Below are 17,603 nucleotides of genomic sequence, written 5' to 3' on the forward strand. Positions count from 1 at the left end.
AATGTTAATGTTTATGGATACAAATACAGTGTATGTCTTAAAAATAATTTAGGCAGGAAAATACATGTATTTCAAGATAACGGGTTAGCTTCGGGAAAGACAAAAAAGGAGTAAAATTGCAGAGGGTGCAAAGGGGGCTTCAACCACAATTGTGATATTATATTAAAATATTAAGGCAAAAGCAGCATAATTAGGTACAAGCATGGTGGTTTTCTTTAAAAATGTTAATAAGTCTTTCCTGTTGCCTTTAGTAAGGGCCAAATTGACACAAGCAGTAATTATCTTAATTGCTAAGTCAATAATGCCAAAATTTATCTTAAGAGAAACATAAAGTCTATGAGATCCCTCTACTTGGTATGCTTTGAACAGAAATAAAGACCTGGGTCTATGGTTAATGAGGACTTGCTGTACTTTACATCTTTTGATCTTCGTAGTCTCTTTTCAAAACTTTTCAGTCTCTACCCTATTTTACTAAAGTGCCTTGACCAAAAATAGATATAATATAATCCAACAAGTATCTGACTAATGGAGGGATTTTGCATCTCATTTGCATACAGTCCAGAATCCGACACTTTTCCCCCAAAAATTACCCGGGCCAGAGGCTCAGTCTCAGTCTGCAGGTCATCTACAGGGTTGATGTTGAGCCACAGAAACAACCATGGGTACCAGCATGTTAACTATCCTGACCGGGCAGCTATAAGACCAAGAATTTACTTTGCTAGATTTCTTGTTGCCATAATATAGAAATTATAACCCTTCCAGAGTGTTTGAAATGCCCCTTTTAAGCAGAGTTAAAAATCCACTGTAGATCTGTTATTTTTGTTCAGTAATTTCAGTGCAGGGATCTCAAGACTTCTCTCTTTCTCTCTTTCTTTCTCTTTCTCTGTCTCCCTCTCCATCCCCTCCCCAACCTGTTTACCATGATTCTCAGACAGACACAATAGTGCCTTGACAGAAGACACCCTCAATGGATTAAAGAAAATGCTTCAAATGTCTTCACAACAGATATTCTTAGTCTCAGACAAAAAAAAAAAAAAGGAACAAAAGAACTTTTTTTTTCATTATACTGGCTTCCTAGACAGAAACCACAATTTTGCTAAATGACTAATATTTAGAAGATAATATTTGCATTTAATGAACCTGACTTAAAAGTCTTTTTTAGAGTTCCACTAAAATGATTTTTAAGTGGTTTTTTTTTTTTCTCATGGCCAGTTTGCATTTTGCATGACTGAGTCCTTGGTTCTTTTCAGTGACTATAAATGTATTCCCTAGGTCAATCTGAAAACACAGAGAAGATAGTCATCTGGGGTGATTTAATGTCACCACAAATGTAACAGATATGAAATGCCTCCCAACACTCCAAAAGCAATATTTCAAAATAGATTTGATTTGAGCCTGACCATCCTCCACACTCAACAAGAATGGAAAGAAACTAGGTATTTGTGGATTGCGAAGGATACCATCTCCTCTTTTTGGATCACACAAGAATCCTAGGCTTTACAAGATCTAGAAAAATGAAGAGAGGATTTGATTCCCAGTCCATGTGGGTAGTGCCTCCAGCCATTGAAAGGCAACTGGTTTCAATAGCAAATCCACTCCCTCCATCCCAAGCCTGGCCAAGGAAACCTTCACCACAGTCCACATGGCCAAGTATTTCATGGACAGTCCTCTCCAGGACCTTCCTAAGGCCTGGCAACTTCACAAGGTGGCAACTATCCTCCTACAGGTCCAGATGTTTTCCTCCAACAGAACTGGAAACCCTCCATCTCCCTTCTCTGTCTGGAAGGGAGGCAGATGGTATGTCACTGCCCTCTTAAACTCTTCAACCTGCAGGGTCTCGAACTTCCTACACAAAGTCCTCTCTTGATTTGGCTCCAGATTGGGTTCTCCTGCTTCACTACCCTTTGCAAAATCTCCTCTTTCTAAGACACACACACACACACACACACACACACACACACACACACACACACACACACACACACAAAGGCTGTTCATTCCTCATCTCCCTCACTTCCTCATCCTTCAAGGATTTCTCCTTCTTGGAAAAGCAGGGAAGGGGGCAAAGGAGGAATTACACTTTTTCTCTGGTGAGTCTACAGCATGAGGCAGAGAGAGTGATTTATTAATAAATCAGTTTTATTTAAGATACAGACTACCCCACATCACCTAACAGCCTGAATTTTGCCTAAAACTTTCAACATTAGATCCAGTTCTTTGGATTACAGCACTGTCTGCAGAAGGTCACAATTCATTTATTTACTGATTCAAAGGAGCAAGTTTAAGGATCAAGATGAAGAATTCAGTGGGGGCTAAGTTAAATATGAGGTTCTGAATGGTGATATGAAGTAGTTAATTAAATATAGAGCCTTGACGTAGATGTAAGTTTGGACATCTTGTTCCAGCGTGTAGAGCTTAAAGATAAATGACAGGCTATGGATTAAAAGAGAAGATGGCCTCGACCAAGGCTTGAAGCACCCACCAGCAGAGGAGTCTGAGGAGGAGAGACCTCAGAGTCAGAAAGGAAAGAACTGTGTGGTCACAGAGTGCCAGAAAGACCAAGCTTCAAGAAAGAAAGCATGGACAGCTGTTTCAAAGGCAGCTAGTCAAACATTCCCTTTGGGGGATGGGGAAAAGGCCTGGGGAGTTAGCTCTTTCCCATGAAGAATTTAGCCATCATCTGAGGCAATATAAATAAAAGCAAAAATAAGCAAATGGGACCTAATTAAACTTAGAAGCTTTTGCAAAGCAAAGGAAACCATAAAACAAAACAGAAAGACAACTTACAGATGGGAGAAAATATTTGCAAATTATGAGAATGATAGATAAGGGCTTAATTTCCAGACTATATAAACAGCTCATACAACTTAATAACATAAAAACAAACAACCCAATCCAAAAATGGGCAGAAGACCTAAACAAACATTTCTCCAATGAAGACATACAAATGGCCAATGGGCACATGAAAAAATACTCAATATCGCTAATTACCAGACAAATGCAAATCAAAATACAGTGAGGCATCACTTCATACCAATCAGAATGGCCATCATTAAAAAGTCCACAAATGATAAATGCTGGAGAATATGTGGGGAAAAAGGAACCCTCCTTCACTGTTGGTGGGAATGTAGTTTGGTACAGCCATTAAGGAAAACAGTATGGAGATTCCTTACAAAACTGAAAACAGAATTACCCTATGATCCAGCAATTCCACTTCTGGGCATATATCCGGAGGAAACTCTAATTCCAAAAAATACATGCACCACAATGTTCATAGCAGCACTATTTACAATAGCCAAGACATGGAAGCAACTTATGTCCATCAACAGATGACTGGATGAAGAAGTTGTGGTATATTTATACAATGGAATACTATTTGGTCACAAAAAAGAATAAAATAATACCATTTGCAGCAAACTGGATGGGCCTGGAGATTGTCATTCTAAGTGAAGTAAGCCAGAAAGAGAAAGAAAAATACCATATGATATCACTTATATGTAGAATCTTTAAAAATGATACAAGTGAACTTATTTATAAAACAGAAACAGACTCACAGACATAGCAAACAAACTTATGGTTACCAAAGGGGAAAGGAGGGAGGAGATAAATAGGAGCTTGGGATTAACAGATACACACTACTATATACAAAATAGACAAACAACAAGGTCCTACTGTACAGCACAGGGAACTATATTCAATATCTTGTAATAACCTATAATGTAAAAGAATATGAAAAGGAATATATATACAACGGAATCACTATATTGTACACCAGAAACTGACACAACATTGTAAACTGACTATACTTCAAGTTTTTTAAAAAAGGGAATTTAGCCACCACAGCCATATTCAGGCAGGTTACTTTAGCTGACTATAGCTAAAACTTTGGAGAGAAAATGGGCCCTGAGGGAAGAGGATGAAATGGGTATAAGAAGGCCCTGGAGCAAGCCCTGAGTGCAGACAGTCCTGGGTGGACATGAGGGTAATCCTCGGCCACCTCCACCCCTCTTCTATCTCTCTATGTGGCAAAAGGACCGTCTCACAGCTGAGGTCCTTCCCCACTCGCTCATTAGCTGTCCCGTTTCTGGCTCCCCCGGCAGCACTTAGAGGTTTCCCCTGTAGGTACTGGGTGAGAGCTTAGGCTGTAGGAAGTTCTGGTCCTTTCCCCTTTCTGAAGAAATAACTTCCAGCTCTAAAGATCACTACGGAAATTTTTTTTTAATTTAAAAACTAGAAGTAATGTATGTACATGATATAAATAAGTAACTAGGCCCAGAACTTCTAATGAAAAAGCAGCATCTCTCACCCAACCTCTCTGATTCCCAGTCCTGTTCCAGAGAGGCCATCATGTGAAACCATTTCCCCTTTGAGTTCTCTTGCTGATTTACCTCCATATTTTTCAAGAATGTGCTCAAATTGTTCTTTCTTGATTTATCAACTTTATACCAGAGTATCTGTCGAGGTTCTGCCACAGTTGGTAAAGATTCAGCTCACACCTTCACCCAACCCTTCTCCTCCTCCTGCCTCCTCATTTTTGATATTTAGACAACTATCTTACATTCACCCATTGCTTATCTTTGTAGTCTTAAATGATAACTAAACTGCCATTAATTTTCAGCACAACCTCTTGACTCCCAAGTTTGTAAAATGAGGATATGATCACCCCTACCCTGACTCCCACTTCCCATCCCCAACCGCCCATCTGTGGACAGCCCCCTCTTTGCTTTTCCAAGGTTGATACCATTTTATTCTGTTCTGTGTTCCATACTTTTGAAATGTACGTTTCTCAGCTGAAGTGGTTTCAAAAGCAAGGATGTTAGGGCAGAGTGAATTTGCAACTGTTGTTTTGGTTGAGAGGGACATTTTGATGTAGCCATTTGGATGGATTTTCATCAAAATGTAAAAATCTCCATGTTTTTTTTTAAACAAGAATCAGAAATGTATGCAACAGACTTCCCCAAGCCTCACCCCATCCCTGGGCCGACGAGGGTCAGGGTGGGGTGAGAGAGTTTATGACCTGCGCTGCTTGTTGTAAGACAGATGCTTAGAGACATGCATATTAGCCCACCTCAAAATGCCATGCACCTCCTGTCCTCCCCATACACGTTTTGCCAAGGCCTACATCTAGAGGAAAATATTGGAGAACTCAATTATCTCTTGAATTTGGGACAGGCTAGGTTGCCAATCTAAAGAGTCGCAAAACCTCAAAAGAGAATACGTCTAGCAATTCAAATAGCCCCATGGGGAAATATGGTAAAATTACAAAGAAAAATGCTTTATAAAAATGACATCTTGTTTGAAAAAGCCAGTGCTAAATCTCTTCAATAAAATATAAACTGCTAAAATAAAATACTATAATCACTAGTTCCTATCTGGCCTTCCAAAAAGGCTATAAAAGACTCACTGTTCTCTCTTCACATGTTCCAGACCACCATCAATTTAAGTGACTTCCCTGAAGCCACATGGAGGGCCTAGAGGGTGGGCACTATAACCAGTCCCATTGAAAATTGGTATAAGACAAAAGTCAGTTTGGATCCTGTACCACAGATTTTAATTCTCAAAAAAAATATCACTTCACCATATTTTAATGAATCCATAATTCTTTGACACACCTCCCAAAGTCTGTACTACAGTAAGGCTTCAGAGTGTTTGACAATTCATTAATTCAATTGCTCTTCTACAATGTTCAGTACTGTGTAAATAAAAATTTAGTTTCTCTTCAGACATGAAGGAGAGTAGGCACTCCCTTGTGAAGACATGACTGCAGATGAGTTGCCAGGGTATTTTTGAAAGAAGGGAGAAAAGAAAAGATATTTTAAAAAGAGTGCAGTAGTTGTAAAAAAAAATTGAAATTGTTTCAATTGGGATTGACTTCCAGGCGAACATTTGAGGCTGAAATAACAAGGCTCTACTATACAGCACAGGGAAATATATTCAATATCTTGTAATAACCTATAATGAAAAAGAATCACTATGAATCACTGAATCACTATGCTGTACACCAGAAACTAACACAACAGTGTTAATCAACTATACTTCAATTTAAAATTTTTTAATTTGCTTAAGGCCTCTCAAACATAGCATGCTGCTGCTTCTGCTTAACCTTAACACAAAAATTTATTCTACAACAACAACAAAAAAAACAAATAGCCTGATTAAAAAATGAGCAGAGAATCTAAATATACATTTTAAAAAAGACATACAGGTGGCCAATAGGCAAATGAAAACATGTCCAACATCACTGATTATTAGGAAAATGCAAATCAAAACCACAGTGAGATATCACCTCACACCTGTTAGAATGGTTATTATCAAAAAGACAAGAAATAACAAATGTTGGAGAAGATGTAGAGGAAAAAGAATCCTCATACATAGTTTGTGGGACTGTAAACTGGTATAGTCACTATGGGAAACAGTATGGCAATTCCTCAAAAAATTAAGAATAGAACTACCATATGACCCAGCCAGTCCACTTCTTAGCGTTTATCCAAAGAACACAAAAACACTAATTCAAAAATATACATGCACCCCTATGTCCACTGCAGCATTATTTACAATAGCTAAGACATGGAAACAACTTAACTACCCACCAGTGGATGAACGAATAAACAAGATGTGGTATATGTACACAGTGGAATACTACTCAGCCCCAATGAAAGAATGAAATCCTGCCATTTGCAACAGCATGACTGGACCTTGAAGGTATTACACTAAGTGAAATAAGTCAGAAGGAGAAAGACAAATACCAAATGAGTTACTCATATGTATAATCTAAAAAACAATACAAACAAACTAAAATAAAAACAAACTCATACAGAGATCAGATGAGTGGTTACCAGAAGGGAAGGGGATAGACGGTCAGCAGAATGGGCAAAGGGGTTCGACAGAATGCTGATGGATGTCAGCTAGATTTGTGACAGTGATCAGTCTGCAGTGTATCAGTTGTAAAATTATAATACTGTACACCTGAAACTTGTATTATAATCATAATAAAAATTCCTGACCAAATCTTAGGTAAATGATGAGCACCTTGGCCAGCCAAGTCAGCATCATAGCAAAATCACCTGGGTTTTAGATATTGTATCAAACAGGAATTGCTCTCTGACATTTAATAGAGAACTCAGATGGGACACTCTAGAGGGAGGAGATGATACAAAAAATAAAAAACAAAACAAAACAAAAAAACTTCCAGGAACTTCTGCTCTGTTAATTAGATCAGAAATTCACAAAGAATGACCAGAAGCTCTTATATGTAAATTAATTCAACATGGTTTGAGTAAAACAGAAAGTTGGGTAAAAGAAAATTTTATAAGAATAGCTTTTATTTCACCAAATAAAAACCAGAAAAGATGTGCACCTACACAGCTTCTTGCCACCTAGTTACTTGAAGCCCCATTCTGATCCCTCAATCTTCCAGAAGAAATGTGCAGAAATAATTTTAGGAAACAATCTGTTTGTAAAATATCCACTGTATAGGCTTATCTTTTGAAACTCCAGAACTGTCATGTGTGAATACAGAATGAATGGAGTCCAACAGAATTATGCAACATGGTGGCCCTGAATACTGTGTACCCCAGGAATCACTAAGTCATTCATTCAGAAAATCTTTTTACTAAGCATCTACTATGTGCCAGGCTCTTTTCTCAAAGTTGAATATAGAGCTACACAAATGGCAGAGTCCCTGTATTCATGAATTTCACGTTCGCATGAAGGACAGAGACCGTAAACAAATAAACAATAAAAATATAAATTCAAGTAGCAGTAAGTGCTATGAAGAAAAACAAAGGTTAAAGAAATTGGCAGGAAGTGGGGTGGATGGAGCAGGTCAGTTGTTCTACAGATAATGATCCAGTAGGACCACTCTGGGTGGTAACAGCTAAGCAGAAACCTGAATCATGTGAAGGGTCAAGCCGAAAGGAGTATGAGTTTATTAGAAGTGACATGGAAAGCCATGGAAGGGCTTTGAATAGGGGAGTGAAGTGACCGGTGATTTTTTTAAAGATCACTCTGGCTGCTGTAGGAATAGACTTTAACAGGGGCGAGAGATGATGCAGGGAAACCAGTGAGAGGTGACGATGGCTCAGGCAAACGCAACAAAGCCAAGGTGTTACATGGGCAGAGTCAGCATATATTTTGAAAATAAAGTGTATGGCTGATGGACTGGATGGAGGAAAAAGAGGAAACAAGTATGTCTTTTAACTGTTCTGCCTGAACAATTAAATGGAAGGAAGTACCAGGTACCGTAAAAGGGAAGACTTAAAGAGGAGCAAATCTTTTTGGAGGGGAGGGCACGTAGTCAGAAGTTTTGCTTAGGACAATTTAAGTCTAAGATGCCCTTTACACATCCAAATAGATATGTCAAAGGGCAGCTGAATATTCAAATCTAGGCTTAAAGTTGAAGTCGGAACTGACTAGAGATACAAATCTGGAGGTCATCAACCATGTGTAAGATACCACACTAGAATTAAGCTTTCTACTCTACTTTACCAACAAAGCTTTACATTCTATTTACTTTCCTACTGAGAAAAAGGTGCCCAAGGGGAGTGTAAAGGCTTTCTGCAAAAGTGGGTGGTTTACTAATGGTTGAAGACTCTCCAAAGCCTTCCTATAAGGGATAATCCAGGGCATGTCCCAACGGACCCTGCTTTGTTAAGAAGAAGTAAGAAGCTGCTTAAGCCCCTGATCTGTATGTAATTTTAGAAATGCATTTGGGAGAAGGGCCCTCTACTCACCTGCTTACCATAACTCCCACCTGGTTGCTCCTGCTTGTATCTATGGCTCAGATGAGCTCATGCTGGTGGTAGGATCCCTTTTGAGAAAATCAGCTAGTTCCATTTGCCCTCCTCTCCATTTCCTATTTAGAATCCACAAAGGGAGTGGATTTATTTAAAAGATTCAGAGATCCTGCACAGAAACCAAGGGCAGAAATGCAGCCAAGACTCAAGAAGGACCTGGAACAGGGATCAAGGAAGTCATGAGAACTCTCTATCCCTCCTTTCTGATTCTCTATGTCTACTTTGTTCTTTCCTCTCAGAGCAGATTCACTCTATTTCCTAGGCCAAGTGGAGGGATATGGCCAACTCACAGATAAACCCAAGTTCACGTGTTTACTAAACTACATCATCGGCTTTGATTCTTCTCAGTCACCATCACCCACCCCTTGGGCCTCATATTCATGCAATGTGCCTTGTGACTGCACTTCTGTCAAGGGGCAGAGTATATTTATCTGTGTCTTTATGTTGGGTTCTACCCTTGACTTATTAGGCAAACAGAATGAGGCAGAAGTGAAAGTGTGCCAGTTATAAACCCAGGTCCTAAGAATCCATGTGTAACCTTGTGCTCTGCCATTGCCATGTGTCCTAGTCCATTCAGGCTGCTGTAACAAAATTCCATAAACTAGGTGGCTTGAAAACAACACAAATCTATTTCTCACAGTTCTGGAGGCTGGGAAGCCCAAGATCAAGGCACCAGCAGATTTGGTGTCTGGTGAGAGCCCACTTCCTGGTTCAGACAGTGTCTTTTCACTGTACCCTCACAGGGTAGAAGGCACAAGGGATCAATCTGGGATCTCTTTTCTAAGGGCACTAATCCCTTCCATGAGGGCTCCACCCTCATGACCTAGCCACTTCCCCACCTCCTCACACCATCACCTTAGAGGTTAGGATTTCAACATACGATTGTGAGGAGACACAAACATCCAGACCATAGCACCATGAGAACATGCCCAGCCTAAGCCACTGGTTCCCGGATGAGGATAAAATGTGCACAGAATAGAGCTGCTCAGTTGGGCTCAGACAAGATCAGCCACCCCCCCTCCCCAGCAGCACAAACATACCTAAATGCTGATGGTCGTCCGACCCTGGGATTTTCTTCTGTCTGTTTTGCAGCAGTATGGTTCCCCCAGTTAACTGATACATGTTGCAGCTATAGTCACTGTCTGTGTGTCTGAATCCCAGCTTCACTTTCTGAGGAGAGAGATTCAGTTGGGGTCAAGTATCAACCCCTATGGCTAGAGGAGGTAGTCAAAACTCTGTGTAAATCAAGCTCCTGGGGGCCACCCCTTCAGATCAGGTGACAGTTCCCAAATGAAGGGACGGGTGGGGTGGTTACTGTGAGCTGAGCAGGCACTCCCAAGTAGTCTACTTCTGCTTTTATGTACAAGGTGCTCCATGGAGAAAGAGCTGCCTGAAGGTAAAAATTGTTACCTCTGAGAAAAAATAGTCTCCTGCAAGAAAGTTATGAATTTCAGAGACACTTAACTTTGAAGAAAGAAAAGAAGAGGCAAAACAGCCATGTACATTAATAGGGGAAGATAGAGAGCAAGGAGAGATGTTTAAATGCTATTAATCACAGGATTTGGGTAGAATTTGATCAACAGTTTGCAAGGAAGTCAAGTGTGAAATAGAAGGGATAGCGAGTGATTTCAGCACTCGGTCTTCTGTGAATCCAGAAGCATTGGCTGCTCCTGGCCACTTCGTGCAGTTGACAATCAGGCATAGATCTGTGCCCGACAGAGGTTGAGGAGTTGTCTCTGAATGAAAAAGATGGTCCAGGGTAGAAAAATAAAGTTGACATCATCACAACCATTTCAAGTTTAATGAGTACACAGGTGATGTTATCTTTTAGTTAAATGGTGACTTTTAAATCAGAGTTATTGTGCTGTAAAAAAAAGATTATTCAAATTAGCTTCATGGTAACAGGAGAAACTGAGATGGTTCTAAGTTGTTTTTGCCTTAAAGAGAGGATTCACTTTCCTCTAATCACTCTTTGAAGAGCTATGATGAGAAATTTTAGATTTCTGAACATTCAAATAGAAATGTTCATAATGCACATTTGCATCCAATATTTAAATAACTCTGATTGCCAAGCCATTTCTCAAAATACTAACATGAGGACAGAGATTACACTTTTCCTTTACATGTTACTTCTGGAGAAGCAATGACTGATTATGTTCTTACCTACTTATTCAAAGACAAGCAAATATCCATATATATATATTTGAAATGTCATGATTATCACAGATTCTGCTGAAATTTAAACTGAATAACTAACATCATGTAATAAGTCATAGCGAAGTGGACTATAAATAGTTCTTTGAATAACTGATAGAATTCTGAAAGCAATGCACGGTACTTGCCAAGAAGCAATGCATTTCTGGAGAATTTGATTTGGAAGCGATTAATTAACAACAGTCACAAATGATAATGAGGGTATTTGGGAAGTACACGGTGTCCCACCAATTATCTGCCAGGCAAGCAATAAAATGTTGAACAAAAAATCTAATTTAAAGAGAGTTGCAAGAAAATCGAGAAGAAATGGAAAGCTGTTCCAATAATTGTGTAAGAAATCATCTTCGGACCAGAATGAGCTAGCAGACCAGCTCTTCAGCAAATTTAGGTTTTAACAAAACATGGGAAGAGCTGGTCTTCAGGCTGTGTTTTCTCCTAGGCAAAAATCCCTAAGGGAAGGAAATTCAAATGGCTGCTACCTACCCTGAAGACAAGCTAGGTCCTTACCTCTACCACAGACCTACTGAATCTGATATCCCAGACTGGGTATCTTTAATAAGCTTTCCAGGTGATTCTGTTGAGCAACCAGGTTGGGAAGCCATTGCAAAAATGTAAAGCTAATGTTGGCCCTTTCAGTACCTCTCTGGTGACACTAAAGCAGGCCTCCAGAATACTCAGGAACCACATGGTCGGGAATCATCTCTTTGGTTTAACACTCCCCACACCTTCCCCTCCCTCCCAGGGATTAAGAATTTCCCTTTCTTTAGATACATATTAGAAAGTGTTTCTATCGCCTTCTATAGTAGAAAAGTACAAGATTTTTTAAATTGTTGAAAAAATTCTCAAGTGAAAATCAGATCCATTCAACAACATGAATGATTTGGGATTAAACTGGCATAGGGCCAAGGCAAATGAATCTCTAAATTATTTATTCAAGATGGTGATAACAAAGAGGCACTACTGATCACTGACGTGGTTTCCCTTTAAATGTGTGTTTTACATTAACTTTGCTGCAGTTTTACCTTTGAAACAATACAAACCACCTTTAATCCATGACTCTTCATTCTTCGTTTATTGATCTTTTCAGTTACAGAGCCCTAACTGCACCAAGTTGCCTAAGTGGGATGATGCTACATGACAAACTGCTAATAAGTGAAAAACTAAAAAGAGCCCCCATCTGTCCACCTAGCTTCCTGATGAGCAGTCAAGGAAGCACTCGTGCAGCTTAGCTGTGCGGAACGCGTGCTCCACCTGCACGACTGCCGGCAGCCTCTGCAGCCCGTGTGCGCCCAGAGCACTGGGAGAAGGCCGGCTCTGGTGGAAAACAGCACACCAGGCGGGAGGGAAGTAGCTCAGTGGTAGAGCACATGCTTAGCACGTATGAGGTCCTAGGTTCAATTCCCAGTACCTCCATTTAGTTGATTAATTAAACATAGATTAAAATGCATTTTTAAAATTAAAAAAATAAAATAAAAACTAGCACACCTGAGGGCTGGACAGGGAGAGGCAGGTGGAGAGTCCTGCCCTTCCGTGACACACTCTTTGGAGCTCAGGTTGCAATTTGGATACTCCCCTTAATGTGAATAAAGTCGACAAAGTTTGAAGAACTTGTGCTCAGAGGCCTAATGATCTTTAGGTTTCCAAGGTGGTTGGAAGGATAAAATCTACTTCCCTGACTTTCATACACCATTGTTGAAGGTAACCAAGAACAATTCAGGACAGTCCAAAAAGAAGGGGTCAAAAAGAGAAGCCTTACAGGGCAGCCACTCCTGGATTTTATGGTGTGATGCAAATAAAATGGAGAGAAGTAAGGATATAATTTATATAACACATACACATATACATATACACAGAGACATGAACATTTATGTCAATTGTGGGGGCAGGATGCATAAGAAGCAAGAGGTTTGGTGTATCCCAGAAAGAAAACAAGCAAGGCCAGTGGGGGCAGACCTCCTACAGTTCTATTTGTATGAGGAATGAGAAGCCACTTTTTTAAAAATCTTCCTTAAAAAAAAAGGGAGAATCAAGTCATATAAACTTGACCCAAGAAGACTAAGTTGGTATAGGAAGGGAAAGGAGATTTAGGGACAGTTGTTTTCCTGAATCCCAGAAAAAGAGACTGAGATTCAAGAAAGGAAAAATAGAAGATCAATTTCACTAAATTTCCAGTTAGATGGAGAACATTAAAAATAGAACATAGAGGAGTTCAGCATCCTTTCATATCCCACCTCAGAGGAATGGGGATGGAGTACGGTGGAGCAGGGGCACAGTGCAGGCTGGGCATGAAGTGGGACACAGGATGGAGAAGTAGAAGAGAATGACGTGCATCTGGGCTCCTCTCTGGGTGACAGGTGGCATCACCACAACACAGGGAGGAAGAGCTGGCAGAGAGGACTGGCTCCTGAGCACACGCAAAGCATTTCAGTGTCTTTCTGAACCAGCTGGAAAGATCTGAGAACCATTTGAGTTCCCACAAACTATAAAAGGGAACAGAGCCAGAGACCTTTATATCCTCTCTTACATTAGGATCTCATTGAATCTCCAGGATGATATGGTCCAGGGAAATAGGAATCATCACATTTTTTAAAAAAAGAATGTGATAATATAATGAAAGATGGCACATACCTCGAACTAGCATGTGGCATTATCGATGGATAAAAGGAGACATACATATATATGTATTTATGAGTGTGCACATATGTACACACATATGTATGATGGCTGTGTTCTTGTATATGTAAGTGTATACACACACACACTCTTACACGTAACTTTTTTGGGCAGAAATGACAGATCTTGCTGATGAATTTGATGACAATCCAGGTGGTGGACAGTGATGCCATTTACAGAGAAGAGGAAAACCAGAAGAGTTAGACTGGGTAAGTGGGGAGCTGTAAACATGAGTTCAGTTCAGAACATATTCTATTTGAGACGAAAATGCCAGGTAGGCAGTGGGTACACTCTGTAGTTTAGGGGAGAGACTGGGTGACGTTAAACTGGGTGTCATCACAGTTAAAGTCACGGCCCTAGACGAGCCCTCCTTTGAGGAGAGGACAGATAGAAAAGGTTATCTCAGAATTGCACTCCTGGGAACACCCATTTTGTGACTGGATAGAGGAGGTGGAAGAATGGAAAGCTAAGCTTTATGTCTAACTCAATGGACTTTCATATAATCCTATTTCTCCAACTCTAGTCCTTGGGATACTTGGTAGGAAAAGGATTTTATGAGCAAATCAGTGTGTGATATGCCACATACATAGATCCCCCTGGGAGCTTCAGAGTACCAGGGTGACATATGTAGATGAAAGATTCAGAGATGTCCTACAATGAAAAACTTGGTTCAATTTTACTGAACAGAGCATTTCCTAGTCAGAGGTCCTTGAATTGTGGTCCCAGACCAGCAGCAGGAGCACCACCTGAGAACTTGTCGGAAGTGTTAATTCACATCCCACGTGAGACCTACAGAATCCAAGGCTTTGAGGTAGGACCCTGCAGTCTGTGTTATCACAAGCCCACCAAGGTGACTCTGATGTGGGGTTTGAGGACTGCTGTCCTAAACAATGACATTTTTTCCACTTTCGGCAAGTAACAGCATTTTCCAAAGTGATTTACTTGGAAAATATTGTTATTGCAAACTCCAGCCTTTAGAGTCTTAGTTTAACAAACCTTCAATTGAGGAATCACTATTGAGGATTAAATCTAGGATGTCACTGTTTACTTGTTTGTTGCTAAATCAACATGCCACAAGATATTTCTATCAATAAAATAAAGGCTTTACTTGCCAAGAAGCAATAGTTGGTTATAAGCTAGTCTGGAATACATTTTAAAATATTTTTTCACATTAAAAAAAAAAGTGATCCCTTTTGCCTTCCTAAACAGGTCAAATTATCTAGACCTGCACTATCCAGTAAGTTAGCCACTAGCCACATGTGTCTATTTATTTAAATGGATTTAATAAATTGATTAACATGAATAAAAATTCAGTTCCTCAGTCACATTAGCCGGCAGTCAAGTGCTATCCACGTGTGGCTAGTGGACAGTGTAGATACAGAACATCTGTTGACCAGCACTGATTTAGACAAGGAATAATTCCTTCCTTTCCTTTGTTATCAGTGAATGCTTCACAGTCAACAGTTCAGAGAGGAGAATAATTCTGATGCATGATCATGATCCACACTTCTCCAGGAGGTAGGGTATAGCTCAGTGGTGGAGTGCATGCCTAGAATGCATGAGGTCCTGGGTTCAATCTCCACTACCTCCTCTAAAAGTGAATAAATAAATAAACCTAATTCCCTTCCCCACCCCCTCAAAAAAAGACACATTTCTCCAGACAACAGCAGTCTTGATAAAGAAGATGAGAGGGGCTGGTGAAGAGCACAGGTAAGACAACATTAAGAACTTTAAGCTCAAATGTCTCCCTCATTTTCTCCACAGAGTCTTAGGAATCTCCCACTCCAAGTCTGTGAGAGATCTCTACCTGCTGGCCAGAAAACCCTCTCATTCCACCACTTCACAACCTTATTCACCCCTAATCTCTTCACCACTACCACTGCCACTGGTGTAAATTCTGGCCATCCTTGCCATTCTCACCGCACAAGACACTCTGGCCCCTCAGCACCTTTGAAACCCCTTTCTTTGTTGGACAGCCCCAATATAGGAATCCATGCATTCTCAAAGTAGATGCCTCCCCTTTGTCAGCCTCCCTTGAAGGCTACATCCAGGCATGTGATCTACACTCCACCAATCAGGTGAATCCATAGAGATTTCAATTTGGAAGAAAGCAACACAATTAGAAGGCAATACCCAGGCACTCCATGACAACCTGCTGGCAAGGATGGGGAACGGTGGCAAAAGAGACCATCAGCTCACAGAGACAGCAGTGGAGATGGTCTGGAGGCAGTGACCCTACTCAGCATCAGGACCAGCATGGTAGGAGGACCTCCACCAGAACAATGAACTCACATAGCTTGCATCCTGTTTCTGGCTATAGAAAATCCAAGTCCCATTCTCCGACTTCTTGGAAATCCTGTGAGAGCTACTTCATATCCTTTAACAGATTCCTTTTCACCTCAAATTAGCAAGAGTGCATTCGGTTGCTTGTAAATAGCTTCTGAAGTAGAAATTCCTACCAAGTTGGAAAGAATTCTCTCCAAAGCATTTACGCACACACGGTGATTATGTGGCTTATGTCAGACTCTTCCAGGGGCTGGGGATGCAAACATTTAACAGGAAGTGTTCTCAAGGGCCTTAACATTCAGGGCAAGAGACAAATCAGCAAACCAAGAAGAACTTTAAAAACATTGTAGGTGCATGGCAACCATCCATACTACAAACAACCCTCCTGACAAAATTATTAGACATGCAGAGTCTACACAGGAATGTTTCCACTTCAAAAAAAAAAAAGTCCTTCAGTACCACAGTAGATAACTGATACTCCTAAATCCATAAATCCAGAGAGATAAAAGTAAAATGAAGAAGCCAGAGGAACCATGCCCAACAAAAGAACAAAAGAAGTCCCCTGAAAGAATGAACAATGAAACAGAACTCGACAGTCTACAAGATGATGACTTCAAAAAGGGGGTGATAAAAGCACTGAAGGAAATAAGAGAGACCATGAACAGAAATGTAGAATACTATAAAAAAGAAAATAGAAACTATAAAGAGAAGCCAATTAAAATCAGAAAACTCAATGGCTGAGGTAAAATATTGTAGGTGGCCATGACAGAAACACAAACATGGCATCAGGGAACCCAAAGAATAGGGAGAAAGAGGGCAAGCTCAGAAAATCTTCAAGGTGGTGGTTCTTGAGCTGAGTTGAAAAACAGAAACAGCTGGTTGATGTGCAGGAGGGCAGTAGGACAGAGGCAAAGGCAAAAAGGGCAAAGAGCAAGGCCAAGGAGGCTGCGACAGTCTTCCACGTTCCAGGAGAGCAGTTCAAGCATGGGGCTGGAGGGGAGGAAAGAGTCCGGGCAGCAAGAGAAGGATTCAAGATACCAAATCAGTGCACTATACCCCTTGAACTTATACCATGTTCAGGATCAATTATATCTCAGTAAAGCTGGATAATGCTTTTTTTTAAGCTGGAGAAACCCTAATAATAACAGCTAACATTACCTGAGTGCTTACAGTGTGGGCTACATGGTTTATGATGCCTTAACTCATTTATTCCTCACACCACCTCAGGAGGTAGATGACGCCATCATTCTTATTTTACAGACAAAAAAAACCCAAGAAAATTGACAGTAAGTGACATGACCAAGGTCATAGACACCTAGGGAGCAGCAGAGAGGGCATTTTACCCTCTGACCCAGCTCCAGAGTCCACACTCTTAAGCACTGCTACTACAGTCAGGCGGGAGCCAGTTCAGAGCGGATTTTCCATCCCATCCCAAGGAGCCTGGACTTGACTCTTGAGGAGCACTGGAAGATTTCAAGCAGATAAGCAGGATGATCAGAATTATATTTTAGGACAAAAGTAAATTGTTTCCAGAGTGGAGGGCAGAACTAGTGTGGGTAACCAAGCAAGAGGACTTGACTCCACTCCCCACCACACACACACACCTCCTGGGCCTGCCACACAAGCCAAGATAAC

This window comes from Camelus bactrianus, chromosome 7 (genome assembly GCF_048773025.1).
Source record: "Camelus bactrianus isolate YW-2024 breed Bactrian camel chromosome 7, ASM4877302v1, whole genome shotgun sequence".
Lineage (NCBI taxonomy): Eukaryota > Metazoa > Chordata > Mammalia > Artiodactyla > Camelidae > Camelus > Camelus bactrianus.